Below are 6,039 nucleotides of genomic sequence, written 5' to 3' on the forward strand. Positions count from 1 at the left end.
CGGGGTTGCTAGCCCAGCTAGAAAGCTGTGAGACGAGGCCTGGCCAAGATCTAGTGGTGAGTGAACTCTGGTACAAAGCTGCTTCCATTATGGGAACAGCCTGGTATTGGAGTGTGGGTGGGGAGACCAGGGAGATGGGAGGGGTTACTGAGGCTGGGGTGGGGAGAAGCTGTGGGGCTGGGAGGGGAAGGACATGGCCCAGCTTGTGGGAGGGATCCTGCTGGCTGTGTCTGGAGCACTGTGTAGCCTCTTCTATGGGAAGTTCCCATGGGTCAATGGGGCCTGAATCTCTCATGCTCCTTTGTTCTCTTTGGGCTTCACAGGAGATGTCTGGTGACCTGCCCGTGGACTCTGTGCCCAGCACCACTCCGAAATTATTCGCTACCTTCAAAGAAACAGGGCACAGCTCAGCCTGTTAGGTAGGCTGGAGACTCACACTTCACTCACACACACAGCGCTGAGGTGCTTTGGGAAGCATAGTAACAAAGAAGAGATTTAAGTGATACTAAGCAAGAGAAAGAGACATTTCAAACAGACAAAGAAAACAAAACACAGTTTATAGTGACTAAAACTGAATCTTAAGAGTCACAATCTTGTCCTCAGCAGTTTCCAGACTAACATCTCAGCTTTCCTAACAGACCTTATTTGATGTCCCTGTATGGTACAAAAATTCTCTGTTGAATCCACTGATTTGATTGCTTTGTCTTTCGGTTTCAGACCCTCTGTTCTCCTTCTGAGGTGCCTGGACCCTGATTTGTAACATCTCTCTTCCAGTCTCTGTCTCAGCATCTTACACAGATGTATGTTGCAGCCAGCCCAGCTCAGAGAGCAGTGAGGAGAGATGATCTCCTCCTGTCAAACCAAGCACCATGGGTCCCATTGAGGCTTAGATGGAAGATCCCATGCATCTCCTGGAGGTAAGAACCGTTCACTCTTCTGGGCACTTGGGGCTGTTGCAACAAAGAGGGGGCTCCTGTTACATAGCCTATTTATCATTGGGGGGAGGGATAGCTCAGTGGTTTGAGCATTGGCCTGCTAAACCCAGGATTGTGAGTTCAATCCTTTAGAGAGTCACTTAGGGATTTGGGGCAAAAATCAGTTCTTGGTCCTGCTAGTGAAGGCACGGGGCTGGACTCAATGACTTTTCAAGGTCCCTTCCAGTTCTAGGAGATATCCTATTATTATGACTTTGTTTTTTTATTCTCAGAGGATGTGTCAAGGATCCTGGAGACTGTTTCCTGCAGGAGGTTTGAGCAGGGAGAGATCAGTCACTGTCATGATCCATGGGTCATTAACCCAGGTCTGCAGGGTTCATGGGAGCAGGGTTCACTCCAGCAGGCCACCTGGAAGCCTCCTAAAAACTGCTTACGTAGGACTTACGAAGTCCAGACCCAGGTTGAGGCTCCATTCCTGAGGCCTATTGGCAGAGTCCCAGAGCAGCTATTTGGCCCCCAGGACCTCCTCAAACCAACAGCAGGAACAAGAAGCTGTCTGAACACCCGAGCTCCCCTGTCTTCTGGACCATGTGTTAGCTGTTCCTGTTCCCACTCCCCAGGCTTGATTTCCTGTTACCATTCCTAATGTCTGATTTGTGTCCATTTATTTTTTTATGTAGAGACTGTTTGGTTTGGCCAATGTACATGGCAGAGGGGCATTGCTAGCACCCCCAGGCAAAGGAAGAAGCTGGTACCTATGGCCTTGTGTGCCCCACTCTGTCCTAACTTGGCTCCACAGGCAGGGTGCTGTGATGAACTTCTAATCCTGGTGGAATTCTGCACCGCTGGGGGCACACAGAATTTTTTCCCCACAGAAAATACATTCTGCTCCAGAAGTGCTGCAGTTGCACCTTTTCCCCACCAGAGGATGCGATGGTGCCAGAACAGCCTGCTGAGTTCATGCTCCAGGCTATTCTTGTGCCACAGCACCCTCTGGTGGCAAAGAGGTGGAACTGCAGCACTTCTTGGGCAGAAACATATTTTCTACAGAAAAGCATTCTGCAGGACACATGAACTCTGGGTCTGCAGTGGTGAAGAATTGCCTCCAGGAGTAGAAGATGTGGCCAGTTACAGAGCAGTCTGTGTATCTACTTGCATTCCCAAGAGCATCTCCAGTCAGTGCTTCCTTCCTGCCATAGTCAACTTCACTTTCTCGGGCCCAGGAAGCTGCTTCCCAAACTTCCCAGCCAGGGTCTAAAGGGACCTGAGGCCAAGTGCAGAGGGGTTGTTGCACTCAGCAGCTGCAATTCTCACCCTCTTCCCTATGCTGCTCCTCCCTTTTGCCTCTTTTGGGTTTCTTTGGTGGATTTTCCAGCTCAGTAACTGCCCCAGACTGGTTTTTCCTTTCTCCTGTGCACGGGGGATGGAGCCCTCTCCCCTCCAATGCTGCTGCTGTTCAAAACATTCTGGAAACCACATTGTTGGCACCAATAGCTGCAAATGGCACAGACTTAGGAATTCATCTCTCCAGTCTCCTCCCCAGTGCTCCTGGAGGTCATTTCTGTTGCCCTAAAATAATGGAGGAGGGAGAGGGGAAATGAAGAAAAGCAGCAGAAACTCTGTGGGAGGGACAATGAAATAAAGTAACTCTGGATCTGAGTCCCATTCTGCTCCCCCCAGGCTGGGAGTGAGGCTGATCATCCTGGCAATGAGACCCAGGTAGACTATCACTCAGGGCATGTCTATACTACAAAATTAAGTCGAACTAACTTGCATCTGCACACAACCATCACAGTCACTGCATCGCTTATGCCTGTCTGCACTTTGCTCCTTGTGTTGGTGGTGTGTGTCCTCACCAAAAGTGCTTGTATCAATTGTACTGTCAGTGTCGGGCCATTGTGGGATGGCTCCTGAAAGCCAGTAACAGTGGATGTAAGCAATGCAGTGTCTACTGGGGCACCGGATCCAGAGGGGCCATGGACCCCCAACTTTTTAACATGGGCACTGTTTGAGGGGCAAGGAGCCACATCAACCCCCAAAATGCAAGCCTTGGGCAGACGTGGAATGGCACTGACAGGGGTGGCACTTCGTGGAAGGGGAGCCAATAAGGTGATCAGCTTCCCTCCTGTGAAGTGTAGCCCCTGCTGGCAGTGCCAGCCTCTTCCTGGTGTGGGAGCTGAAGCTGGCCTTAGCCCCCCCTTGCCATGAGGCCTGGTCCCTCTCAGTGGCCCCACCCCTGCTGCTCCTCCTCTCCCTGAGGTCCTGACCCCTGGCCTGCTCTGAGTGGTACACTCTGCTCTTGGGCCTCCTGCCAAGGGAGGTAGAGGGTCTGGGGCACACCAGAGCAGCCCGGATTCCCTGGGTGGCACTTACCAATGCCTGGCTCTGGCTAGGGCTGGGAAGATAAAGTGAGAATTGCCCTCATGGCCAAGGGTGGCAGGTTTGTAGAAATTTTGGTGGTGCCCAGAACCTGCCCCCTGCAACTCAGCCTCCACCTGCCTAAGGCTCTGGGAAGGGGAGTTTGGGTGGGGGAGGAGGTCTGGGGTGCAGGCCCTGGGCTGGGGCAGGGGATTGGGGTGCAGGACAGATAAGAGGTTGGGCTCTGGGAGGGAGTTTGGGTGGCAGAGCGGATCTGGGGGACAGGCTCTAGGATGGAGTTTGTGTGCAGGCTCTAGGGGTGCAGAAGGGGATGAGGGGTGCAGGCAGGAGTTTGGGTGCAGGCTCTGGGAGGGGGTGGGGGGTGCAGCACTTACCTGGGGCTCCTAGGCAGGGTGGGCCAGGAGTCTCCATGTGCTGCTACCCCCAGGCATTACCCCCACAGCTTCCTATTGGCCACAGGTGCACTTGAGGCAGGACACAGATCCACCCTCCCAGAGGCTACAGGGAAGGGCGGGCAGCCACGTGGATCGAGCAGGCAGAAAGTTGCTCAGCTCTGCTGTGGTGCTGGTGCCAGTCCTGGGCTGTTTTAAATGGCCTGGGAGGCACCCAAGGCAGAAGACAGGGCCAAGGGGGAGACCTGGGCTCAGACATTGCTGGAGCTGGGCCAGGGCTAGGAATATTCCTGGTGCCCAGGCACCATGGGCCCATAGAACTCACCACCCATGGTCATGTCCTCTGTCTTGTTTCACTTTACCTCAGCCCATGATTTTTGACCTAGCTGTTGGAGAGCATCCCCACTCCCCCATCCTGCTGTTCCCCTCAGCAGTCTGGGGATTGTCTCATTGGCACAGTCAGCAGCAAGTGACATGGGCTGAAGAACTCATCTCTCTAGCCTCCCCCTCACAGCTCCTGGAAGCTACTTCTGTTGGCCAAAAATAACTGCTTGTTACCTGTGTTTGACTGATGACTGCAACTCTCAGGCAATTCATCAGCAGAAAACCAACCAACCAGCCAACCAACCAGCAGCAGCAGTGAGCTCCTCTGCTTGAGCCTAGCAGGGTGCTCATGAAGTAACCAGCTACTTCCCAAGCAGCATCTCTGCCCAGCAGGCCTTTCCCATCTCAGCTGCAGCTCCTTTTCTGGCTCCAGAAGGCCACGCCCCAGATTCCCTTGGCCATTGGGCCTCAGCTATGACCTGGTGGGAGGAGCTTGGTCTCCAAACACCACTTAGTCCCTGGCCTTGTTGCTGGGATTGAGAGGAAGGGAGAAAATTAGGGGCAGGCTTTTCTGGGTGTGTGAGGGGTTACCTGCCCCACTAGGGCCCAGGCCCCCAATATGACTAGGGCCCAGGCTGAGATCCCAGCACATTCCACAGGTCCCTGAGCTGCCATCAGATGGACTTTCAGCCAATGTCCATATGGTGGGGGAGGTATTGGGTTATTGCCCTAGGGGAGCTGCTGGGGGAGGAAGGAGATTTACTTGCTCACAACCCCAGTGGGCTGGTTTTAAATTTAGTTCTGCACCAGATGAGGAGCAGGGACTGGCAGAAACTGTGGGTGAGGGAGAGATGTTTGTGTTTCTGTTTCTTATCCTTTTCTCCACAGGGATCTGTTCAGAAATGAGGGATCCCCAGTGGAAAGCTTGTCTAGCAAATGAAAACAGAACTGGAGGGTGTGGAAGAAACAAACTCCACTCTCAGATTGGAAGCAACAAAATCAGAGACAACTTTATTTGAGCAATTGCAAAGGAAGAATACAGCTGGCAGAGAGCAGCTCTGCCTCAGTTTCTCCAAAGTACAAACAATATCACACAAGAATTTATACATTTCAGTGGCCTGCATTAATTAAAAACGTCTGCAGTCTGTTTATGTTATGTCCTGCCCATTTCTGTATTTTCTCATTTCTGTTCTCAAAACATCACTGTCTCAAGGCTGGGTCACACTGACTCTACTCAGCTGTCTTCCCACCTGCTTCTGATGTGAGCCCTGCTTATATGGGTCCCATGAGATCAGGCTAAGACTTACCATGGCAGTTGCTCCCTTTCTTACAACTGAGAAGCCTATATTTAAATCCTTTAACCCTGTTTCCACAGGGGAGATGGGGCTGTGTGGGCAGCTGAGCACAGTAAGTGACTAGGTATCAGACACAGCCTGAGCATTTCAGAGCAGGCCTGAAAAATAGACTCATAGACTTTAAGGTCAAAAGGGACCATTATGATCATCTAGTCTGACCCCTTGCACAATGCAGGCCACAGAATCTCACCCACCCACTCCTGCAACAAACCCCTAACCTAGGTCTGAGCCACTGAAGTCCTCAAATTGTGGTTTGAAGACCTCAAGCTGCAGAGAATCCTCCAGCAAATGACCCATGTCCCATGCTGCAGAGAAAAGCGAAAAACCTCCAGGGCCTCTGCCAATCTTCCCTGGAGGAAAATTCCTTCCAAACCCCAAATATGGCAAGCATGTGGGCAAGACTCACCAGCCAACACCCAGGAAAGAATTCTCTGCGGTAACTCAGATCCCATCCCATCACAGACCACTGGGCATACTTACCTGCTGATAATCAAAGATCAATTGCCAAATTAATTGCCAAATTAGGCTACCCCATCATACCATCCCCTCCATAAACTTATCAAGCTTAGTCTTGAAGCCAGATATGTCTTTTACCCCCACTGCTTCCCTTGGAAGGCTGTTCCAGAACTTCACTCCTCTAACGGTTAGAAACCT

The 6,039-nt window shown here is 51.9% G+C and overlaps 1 protein-coding gene across 1 annotated transcript in view; it reads left to right on the forward strand.

Moving 5' to 3' along the window:
- Positions 1-6,039, forward strand: part of LOC123345325 (maestro heat-like repeat-containing protein family member 1) — a 315,313-nt gene that overhangs the window by 281,300 nt on the left and 27,974 nt on the right. The gene's annotated exons all lie outside the window — the stretch shown is intronic.

This window comes from Mauremys mutica, chromosome 12 (genome assembly GCF_020497125.1).
Source record: "Mauremys mutica isolate MM-2020 ecotype Southern chromosome 12, ASM2049712v1, whole genome shotgun sequence".
NCBI lineage: Eukaryota > Metazoa > Chordata > Testudines > Geoemydidae > Mauremys > Mauremys mutica.